Source organism: Schistocerca americana, chromosome X (assembly GCF_021461395.2).
Source record: "Schistocerca americana isolate TAMUIC-IGC-003095 chromosome X, iqSchAmer2.1, whole genome shotgun sequence".
Classification (NCBI taxonomy): Eukaryota; Metazoa; Arthropoda; class Insecta; order Orthoptera; family Acrididae; genus Schistocerca; species Schistocerca americana.
In genome coordinates, this window is record NC_060130.1 from 237,159,926 (window position 1) to 237,171,332 (window position 11,407).

At 39.9% G+C, this 11,407-nt stretch overlaps 1 pseudogene; it reads right to left on the bottom strand.

The window, feature by feature from the left end:
* Window positions 1–11,030: 11,030 nt before the first annotated feature.
* LOC124556984 lies at window positions 11,031–11,148 on the bottom strand (annotated as a pseudogene).
* Between the last annotated feature and the right edge of the window lie 259 nt (window positions 11,149–11,407).

Genomic DNA, 11,407 nt, shown 5'->3' on the forward strand with positions numbered 1-11,407 from the left:
TCACACATAATATCAATAAGACCAGTCATTTATGCAAGGGATTTTTAAGGTCCTGGTGGGCATACAATCCTTTAATTTTAATGGGTTTTGTATAGGCCAGGAGGTAACTTCCTTCATACAGAATCCTTACTACTTTATAAGGTCTCATGTACAAAAATTGCCATTTACTATTTCTTTTCCAAAGAAGCAAAGATTTTTGATGAGTTTTTGAAAGAATACATTTGCCTACATGATATCTCTGCATTCGCCGAAATCTTCTATCACAGTAGATATTTCTCCAGTGTACCTGCTCAATGAGTGTGACCAAAACTTGTCATAACTTTGCATTCCAGGACTACTCTTCTCTGCGAAGATGTGGAAGTGGATATATCCATTCATTCCACTCTTTCATCTTGCTTATGAGTTAAGCTGGAGGAAATTGTGTGTGTGGTATAGTGGCAAACTGTTTACAATCTATCCAAATAAAACTGTTATTAGTTACTGTCTGTCATTAATAATGCATGGTCGTTAGTGGTCTGACCTACAATTTCTGTGTACCCTAGTAAACCTGAGCATCTGCCACTATGTTATCTTTTCCTGAGATGTATATGACCTCAAAACTGTACCCCCTTAAAAGCAGTGACCAATGCACTAAGCATGGATGGAGTAGTTTGCATGACATGACAAAGCTTAATGCCTGATGTCACAGAAGACCTTGATGTTTTCCATAAATAAAATAATTGAATTTTTAAAAGGGCCAAACTACTGCTAGAGTTATCAACTTGGTAGCAGAGTAGGCATGCTCAGATTCTGACAATGTCTGGCTAGCAAAACAAATAACATGAATATCTGGCTTACCATTTTCTTCATTGATTTGAAATAGAGAGACTCCTAAGCCTGTAAGGAAGGCTTCAGTCATATGTGGATGATGTAAAATATCAGAGTTAACTAAAGCATCTTTTACCACACCAAAATCTCTTTTGTAGCCACTTGTCGACACCCATGGTGCACTTTGTTTTTTCAGTAGAAGTATCGAAGGTGTACTATTTGAAAACTGATTTAGCACAAACTGCCAAAGAAATGAACACAAACCAAAGAATGCCTTAAGCTGTTTTTAGTGCTGGGGTAAGGAAAATCTCTTAGAGCACTAATTTTGTCTAGGTCTGATGTTACTCCTGTAGTAGAAATTATGTGGCCTAGAAGCTTACAAATCTTGTCATCTGTAGATTTACTGTAACCCTTGCTTCTGAAAATTTTTGAAGTGACCTTCCCAACAAATCTACACTCTCTTCCCATGTATGTGTGGCTACTAATAAATCATGAATGTATAATTTGACTGTGTTTAGTAATTCAGGACCTAAGAATGAACACAAGGCAGTAATAAATGCACCTGAACTTACTTTTAAAATGAATGGCAGTATACAAATTGGAAATCAGTATAATTCCTGAATGTGTTGGTGAGGCTTACTGCCAGTATGAACTTCTCACATCTACACTGATAAGAAATTTAACTCATGGAACTTGCGCAATTTTTCACCTAAATTCTCAGGTCAAGTACTTATTAGAATAATGATTTTGCTGATGGCTCTCACACCTATAACTAAGAAAATGTTTCCACTGGACTTTGCCACAGCTAGTATAGGCCTGCAGCATGGAAATGTAGTGGCACATTTCCATTCAAGCATTTGCTTCAAGTCATTAGTGACCGCCACTCTCTTGGTCCATAGGACGGTATGAGTATTAAGGCAATATATTTTATGGGGTGGAAACTTCACTTTGATACTGGTATGTTTTAATATTACAAGGTTTGTTTCCAAATACATGCACACTCAATGGCACAATAAGTGGGCCACCCCTGAATTCCAATGTGTAGGCCACACCTGATTGAATGCAACCAATATATGCAGGTCCTCTAAACGCTCTGCAGTACAGTCGGTTGACTACACACTGTGGGTACCACAAGAGACTATTAGAGAACACTGCTCATTATGGCAGACAGTCCAGATATAAACCTATACCATTATACAACAAATATCAGAAAACATTACTAGAGATGAGGCAGTCCCTAACACTTGTAAATTAAACTTCATTACAAAACATGACACGCAGAAGTCTTATCACACTCATTAAATTACATGACGAGTTGTTGTTTGTGATCCAAATTTGAATCTACTATTAACCAAACAAAGTTTGCATGTATGATGGAGACTCAACTAGGCATAAAGAGATGAAAAATATTGAACTTTTCACAAGTATCAGTTTACAAGACCAAATGTCCGAACCTGGAAATTAATGACGATACATTTAGCACTGCACCAGAAACCCCACGAAGCTTATATTGCACCCGAGAAGTAACCATAAGAGGTATGTAATAAAGTACAAAGCACAAGTGTGAAATGCCATGAAGTAAAATAGTTGTGGTGGATGGGGAGTAGAACCCAGTACGTATCAAAATCGTTAACTAAGCACAATCAGATATAAAATATGTTCACCAGTAGTGTGATATTGGAAACTGAAATGACAATACAAATGATTTTTGCCTGGCAGGGATTTGAACCCAGCACCTTTTGCTGTTGTTTTATAGCTACGAGTAGACATGAAATATTTATTGTTTCCTCACCAGCAGTGGGATACGGACATGTTTGGCTAGAGGAAATGCTACAAATAGTTCTGTACTGCCTGGGACTCCAACCCTGTGCATATCATTGTTGACACCACATGAAGAGGTGACAACCATCAAATTCTCTTTTATTAGTAGTTAGAATCACACCATTTGTAGGGACATGGAGGAGTTTCGTATCATGAGGAAATGATGAAATCGTGGGACAGTAAGGTCTTGAAGGGTTCAAATCCAGAGAAAAATTGGAATCGGAGCACGAGTCCAGGTCCAGTTCCAGTTCCAATATTTTCAAAATCTCAAGGTCACTTACAATAAGAAATGAAGAGCCTATGACCTTACATGAGGATTGGTTTATGAACTAAAATAGCATTACTACTATAATGACATTACTAGAGACAGAGTTTTTGCAAGTAATGACTTTTGCCTCTGACAGACAAAACTAATCCAACTATGTTACAGAGTCAGTAGTGAATAGACATATTTAATGTATATTTGGAACCACAGCAAAGTCCTGGGTTCTTTACTTGATGTTACTGGAGGTGAAAAGGGTATTTCATGGCAGTTAAAAATTGATACCCCCCCAGTGGGAATCAAACCCACACCTTAGCCATTACAAGCTAGCCTCAGTCCAACCAACCACCAAATTTTATGCATTAGCATAACGTTTCCATAAAAATGGGGTACACAACACATGGTACGAGGAGCACTGACTTCCACTTGAGCTGTTGTTGCGAATAATCTTTTCATGGTCTAGTGGTCAATGTCATGCAATGCGAATATAAAGCCGTGATATCAAATCCAACCTTTTCCTTTCTTTTTTAACCCATATTCTGTCTGTTTTTTAAAAGCATCAGTCTGACAGAAGGTCAGAGACAGTTTCATTTATTTTCTAAGTGGCCAGTAATAGAAAAATCTTGTGGAAACATGTTTGTGAAAGGGCTTATGGGTGTCTGTCATGGTAAGACCAATTTCAGTGCCATCAGCCAGTGGCCACTTGACACAGACCAGCATCTGCCCATGTGATCATGACACATCGGGCATAGAGCCTATGATCTCTAGCAGACTTTTCTGCACTCGAGTTAGCAAGTATAACATTATGTAACATTTCATATGATATAATACTATGTTTCAGCATGCTCCATCATGATTCTGTATGACATGTTGCTATAAACGTATTTAACTGTGTTCCTATTTTGTTCAAGTTTGTAGTATAGCTCGTGCCATGACAACTTGAATATTTCTCATTTTTTATGCTATGAGCAATGTCCTTTATTCAGTAGAAAATGGAGTCTAAAGCAGAGTAAATTCTAACATTTCTGACATTTTGTTCTGTTTGTGTTTAACCCTCAAGCAGGCATGCCAATTTTTGTAACACAAGTGGCGCATGGTGCACTTTGTACACATGTAGTCAAAAGCTGGCATTATGCTACCAAGGGCAACATGTATTAGCTAAATCCCAGTTTAATTTTAGTTTATTTAAACAAGAATACAAGAAACTTACATTACACCACTAATTTACTATTTGATTAAACAAATAAGAAACTTTCATATCGTTCTATTGCCGCAGCTGACATATCAGTCTATTCCAACACTTTTTTAAGCATATACTGAACAGAAACACTCTTTCACTGCAATATAAAAGAACAAAGGCTTTATATATTGAAAAAGTATCAGTTATCACAAAGTTCCTTCCATCTACACAGCTAATGGTCTTGTGCATTTTTGGGAAGTGCTCTACACTTCTCACTTGTATGCACTGTTTTTACATGTCCTTTGTAAACAAAGCTATGGCATGAGTTACGCCTTATGGTGGTAGATGTGTTTCTTGCTTGTCCACATGTGACACACCAACCTCTTTTCTTGGTGGTAGGTTCCTTAGTTCTTTTAACGCATTGATCTTTGTATTTTATGAGGAAAGTTGCAGGGTCAGCAGGAAGTGAATGAATATTAGCTCTTTCCACTAGTCAAGGCTTCAGAAGACACAGTGCTAAATCTTTCAAGAAAATTCTTCTCTTCTTTTTTGGATTTGCCTCTTTTGCATGAAAAATTATTTGAGCATTGATTCCTGCTATATCCATTAGGGCATAGAATACAACCAATAGTCATCTTCTTGTCATCCATGTGACAAAATACACACCTCCCAGTTGATCGACTGTGCTGACTCCTCCCTTTGTTATACTGTAATCCGAAACTATCTCTGGCTTACCTGTAACTTTGTCAGTGGTTCCAAATCATGCATAGTTGCCTTGTTTTGTTTCATCACAAACGAAACTAGCATCATATCATTCTGAAAACCAAATAAAGTGGAGTCGATAGCCCTGCATTTCCCAGGTAAAAATTCTTGTGGTATCTCACGTTTGTTTTTTCTCAATGTGCCAATGCATGTTAGTTGCTTTTTCAAAAGGGAGTAGGCTAAAGAATAGCTAGTGTATCAATTATCCATTGTCACATTTCTTCCTGAGCCTTCAGTGTGAGTAACTAGCCTCCCTATAATACCAAAGGGAGAATTAGAAACATTGTGTAGTCCTTTAGGTTGCTTCCGCAATATACTTCAACATTACTAGTGAATAACTGTTTTAGCATCTACGACAACAAAAATTTTTATCCCATACTTCGCTGGTTTGTTCAGGATATGCTGAACAAAAGAACAGCAACCCCAGAAAGCTTGCAACTTTTCATCTACTGTCACAAATTGTCCTACATTATAAGCGTTCTTGCAGTTCATCACAAAGGTATCCAATATTTGCCTTATTGCAGCAAGTTTATCAATTACTCTTCTTTCTTGCCTTGTACTCTTGTTATCAAAATGGATACGTCATATAAAAGGAACAGAAATCTTCTGTAGCTCATCACAGCCCTCATAATCTCCATACCAGTACCATCTACTGTCCACAGTTCAGTGACATTTGTGTGGTTTGCTTTCTTAGCCCTGATGAGATCAAGCAATCCTAACAATGCCATTACTTCATGGCTCATAGTTTCTTTAGCGCCCCTTTCTCTGGAATATTGTATACATTCTTTCTTAGATTGAATGTATATGTTCATGTATTTTACAATTTCATCAATTATTTACAGGCTAAGTATTGTTCAAAAAGCCTCTGTTTCACTTGTGACCCCTCTGGCAACACTGTAGGCCCAGGGAATATTTTCACAATATTCTTTATTTTTATTTTTGAAGTCACATTAGCACATATTTTATTCCCTTTACACATTTTGTCCCTCCCAATAAAAATAACACGAGTGGAGGGTGGCTCTTCACAGTCATCATCTGAATCATTGTCCGCCCCCAGTAGCTGAGTGGTCAGCGTGACAGACTGTCAATCCTAAGGGCCCGGGTTCGATTCCTGGCTGGGTTGGAGATTTTCTCCGCTCAGGGACTGGGTGTTGTGTTGTCCTAATCATCATCATTTCATCCCCATCGACGCGCAGGTCGCCGAAGTGGCGTCAAATCGAAAGACCTGCACCAGGCGAACGGTCTACCCGACGGGAGGCCCTAGCCACACGACATTTCATTTTCATCTGAATCATTAACTTGATCAGAATCTGAATCCTGGTCACTTCATGGTATAAATTCCTCTTCTTCTTCTTCAGAGTCGTCATCGTTTTTGTTGTCTGGTACAGAGTTGAATTGTGGTTTTCTAGTCGAGTAACCGATCAAGCTCATTATCTGTCAGCTTTAAGATTACCCTGCACAGTGATATATCCAGTTACTATGTGTTAGCTTTAGATTTGATTAAAAAGGAACAAATAAAAGTGAAGGAAAAATTACTTACATGAGCAGGCACGTGGTGTACTTTGCACACTAAGATGACACACTCGCAGTTTATTTTAAATTACTGTAGCTCATGTGAACCTATCACAAAACAACTTCTCACTGTACTACCTGAAACGATAATGCAGGAATTGTTTGGGGCTTATATTGTAAAACAACAATGGAACTATGCACAACAATGTTATTTGTAATTGGCGTACTTTATACACAGGTGTGCCTGCTTGAGGGTTAAAAAAGGGGTGAAAGCAGTGAAAGCAATTGAAAATGCCTGTGTCCTGTATGGAGTCAAGTTGTATCATTTCAAGTATGATCATTTTAAATTAAATTAATCACCACATTTAGGAAGGTAAACAGGCATTGATGAAGGTTGTTTCTGTGATTTACTACTAAGGTCAAGGACATAATAGATTTAAGGTTGTCACCATAAATCTAAATCAGTCCAGACTGATGACCATTTGAAGTACCATATGGTAACTTCATAAGCAGTAAATAGTGGATAAATCATAACAAATATTATCTCTAATGATGGCCTGTATATGACCACAAAATGTATTGTTATTGATATACATCTGGTGGCACACAGAAGGTGTATTGTGTTATGAATTGTTTTGCAAGGATGTATCCTTAAAGGTTGACATTTGTTGCCAATAAATGAGATGACTTGCAGTCACAGGGTAACAAATGCAAACTGGAAGACAGCACAAAGGAACTTGGTTGGAAAACATGTCTACTGCACATCTTATAATCTGCCACCCATGTGTATTCACTTTCATTGCCTCTCGTCGATCAATCACCAAGAAAGTTTTTTTTTTTACCTGCACATCATCATACGGTTTTTGATAACAAGGCAGAATATATTTTTGACACTATCTTTGATATTTGTGTCTATTTTGTTCAGTAGCCTAATAGGAAACATTATTAATATGCAGTTCTCTAATACAATTGGTGTCTCATCATATCATCATACAATGAATGGCTCTCTTAATTAGATGTGAAGTCTTTTGTCATACTCAAGTACCTTTACCAGGCTACAACATAAATACAACAGTGCAACTCTGAGAATAGTTGCTGGATGACATGCAGTTTAAAGTATTCAGTCGTACATCTACATCTACATCCATACTCCACAAGCCACCTGACGGTGTGTGGCGGAGTACCCCTATCGGTTCTCCCTTCTATTCCAGTCTCATATTGTTCAAGGAAAGAAAGATTGTCGGTATGCCACTGTGTGGGCTCTAATCTCTCTGATTTTATCCTCATGGTCTCTTTGCAAGATATACGTAGGAGGGAGCAATATACTGCTTGACTCCTCGGTGAAGGTATGTTAGCGAAACTTCAACAAAAGCTCGTACCGTGCTACTGAGCGTCTCTCCTGCAGAGTCTTCCACGGGAGTTTATCTATCATCCCCATAACGCTTTCGCGATTACTAATGATCCTGTAACAAAGTGCGCTGCTCTCCGTTGGATCTTCTCTATCTCTTCTATCAACCCTATCTGGTACGGATCCCACACTGGTGAGCAATATTCAAGCAGTAGTCGAACAAGTGTACTGTAACTTCCTTCCTTTGTTTTTGGATTGCATTTCCTTAGGATTCTTCCAATGATTATTTTGTCATTCTGAGTTTCATGTATCTGTTTGTAGCTCTGTCACAGAGGAGATAAAATGTTACTCTTGTACCAGTTTGGAACTGAGAGCTACTACCTCCTACTCTTTACAGTTTGGATTCAGTTGCCAGAGACTGCAGTCATGCATGTGTGACTCATGTTTGCGTGAGTCTGTGTGTGTGCATCTGTTTTGACAAAGGCCTTTCTGACAGTAAGCTTATTTGTGACAGTCTTTTTGTTGTGCCTATCTGCCACTCAGCATCTCCGATATATGGTGAGTAGCAACTTTCTTTTTCATAATATTGTCACATAGAAGAAGGTGTAATTAGATGAATGACGAACACTAACTTCACTTAACAAAGGTTTATTCAGCACTTGCACATACAAGAGCACAGAGTAAACTGCCTCCAGTCAGAACACATACAGTATATATACCACTACAGAACATTGTAGTACAATGATTCTTGGCATTTGTGGATACTTCTAGAATGTACTCGAACCGAATATAAAAATTAAAACTGTACAGTCCAGGTGAGTTTTGAACTCACAACCCTTCATGCAACAGTTTAGTATCATAACCACTACACCATGTAGCTACTCAGCTTCTCCTGCAACATTGCTCCCTCCTTAAGAGAACAGCGTCTCGCTGTTACATCCTCCTAGTCTGAGAATAAGTCATTGGTCCTGCATACTCCGATTCCTGATGACTGATTCTTGCACTGGCAGTGATCTTCTTAGAACTTCTTTTGTGTCTACGCTCTTCATCACCTTTCCGCTTGTTACCTGTCCCTGGAGCTTCAAATTTACCCTGGGTTGCAGGATCCTTATTTCATTCGAAGGGCGTGGACCGTATCTCTTATTTTTCGTCAGCTTGTGTCAGGGTCGGAATCTTCAACTTCATAAGTAATATCAGACAACTGTCTTACAACCTTATAAGGTTCAAAGCAGCGCCTGAGAAGCTTCTCAGAGAGGCCAACCTTCTGAACAGGAGTAAAGATCCAGACAATGTCACCAGGCTGGTAGACAACAGGGTGGTGGCTCGCATCATACCTTTGTTTTCTTGAGCCTGCAGCGTGCGGAGTCGAGCTAACTGCTGAGCTTCCTCAGCTCTGGTTAACACCTGGCTGATGTAGTCACTGTACACGTCATCAGGATGTAATGGAAACACAGTGTCCATCATCGTCATTGTCGCCTCACGCCCATGCACCAAGAGAAATAGCGTAAATCCTGTGGTGTCTTGTTTGGCGGTGTTGTAGGCAAACGCCACGAAAGGTAGCACCTATCCCGGTTGCTCTGCTCAACATTGACGAACATTGATAGCAGGTTGGCCAAGGTCTTATTAAGGCGTTCAGTAAGCCCGTTAGTTTGCAGATGGTAGGCAGTCGTTATGTGATGAGTAATGTTGCACTGACGGTTTATCTCTGTCACAAGATTTGATTGAAAAACTTTCCCTCAATCCATAATTAACGACCTTGGGGCACCGTGTTTTAATATAATGTCTTCCATGATGAATTTGGCTACCTCGGATGCTTCGGCTGTTTTCGCGGCTTTTGTAATGGCATAGCTTGTCAGATAATCAGTACAAACAATAATCCATCTATTGCCACTAGCAGACGTTGGAAATCATCTGAGGAGGTCAATCCCAACACGCTAGAAATGTGTTTTGGCTGGTGGAATTGGTATCAGTCGGCCAGGTGGTTTCTGAGGAACTGCCTTTCTCCTCTGGCACTCTCGACAGTGCGACACATAGTGACGGACACTCCTAAATAAACCTGGCCAGAAAAATCTCTTGCAGATTCTATCGTACATCTTAATAAACCTTAGATGTCCGGCCTCAGGTGTCTCATGGAATTTCTGTAGAACATCAAAGTGCATGTGTTTAGGAATCACTGGTAGCCACCTCTTTCAAAATGGATCAATGTTTTTCTTGCCAAGTAATCCATTAACTACCTTCACTTGTCCTTTCACATTCTCTGACCAATTTAAGTCAATCATAATTTGAGATATCTTGGCATCCTCCTTCTGCTCAGCAGAGAGATCCTGGAGCGCAGGGAGACAGTCACTATCTTCAAAGTCTTGATGGTCTTGCACAGGGTTTCTTGAGAGACAGTCAGCATCTTGGTGTTTTCTTCCAATTTTGTACACAATGGTAATGTCATACTCTTGAAGACGTAGTGCCCACCTGGTGAGTGGTCCTGTTGGATCCTTAAGACCTGTGAACCAACAAAGTGAATGATGGTCTGTAACAACTGTGAATGGCCTTCCGTAGAGATACTATTGAAATTTGCACATGGCCCAGATCACAGCAAGACATTCTCTTTCTGAAGTTGAGTTGTTTCTCTTGGCTTTTGTAAATGTCCAAGAACCATAGGCTATAACCTTCTCTTTTCGATCTGAAATTTGCACCAGAACAGCACTGATCCCATACCCACTGGCATCTGTGTGTATTTCTGTAGACGCTCTCTCATCACACAGACCAAGTACAGGGTCAGTCGTCAGAGCTTATCGCAGCACATTGAAAGAAGATAAATTTAGCATCAGCTTTTAACAACTCTTGGAGTGGCCTGGCTTTGATACAAAAGTCTTTGATAAAACCACAGTAATAAGAACATAATCTGTGGAAGCTTCTCACATCTCTAATACTTTTAGGAATAGGAAATTCCATTATAGATCTCACCTTTTCTGGGTCTGGCCACAAACCTTCGTTTGACACAAGGAGTCCAAGGATTTTGATTTGTTTTGCTCCAAAGAGACACTTTCTTGATTTCAGTTTCAGTCCACCTTGTTGGAGACACTTAAGAATGGCCCTCATTCGTTTTACATGTTCATCAAACGTCTCTGAGAACACTATAAAGCACTCCATCTTCAGGCCATGAGTGGCCTACCAGGACCATCCGACCACCGTGTCATCCTCGGTGGAGGATGCGGATAGGAGGGGCATGGGGTCAGCACACCGCTCTTCCGGTCGTAAGATGGTATTCTTGACCGAAGCCGCTACTATTTGGTTGAGTAGCTCCTCAATTGGCATCACGAGGCTGAGTGCACCCAGAAAAATGGCAACAGCGCATGGCGGCCTGGATGGTCACCCATCCAAGCGCCGACCACGCCCGACAGCGCTTAACTTTGGTGATCTCACGGGAACCGGTGTATCCACTGCGGCAAGGCCGTTGCCCTGAGAACACTATGATGTCATCTAAATAACAAAGACACATCGTCCACTTCAGTTGCCTTAGAAGATTATCCATCATCCGTTCAAAAGTTGCTGGTGCATTACACAAATCAAACGGCATTACCTTAAACTCGTACAGGCCCTCAGGGGTGATGAATGTAATTTTCTCATGATCAGCCACATCTACATTGATTTGCCAGTGTCCCGAGTACATGTCCATGGTTGAGAAAAACTTCGCCCCCTTCAGACAATCAAGTGTATC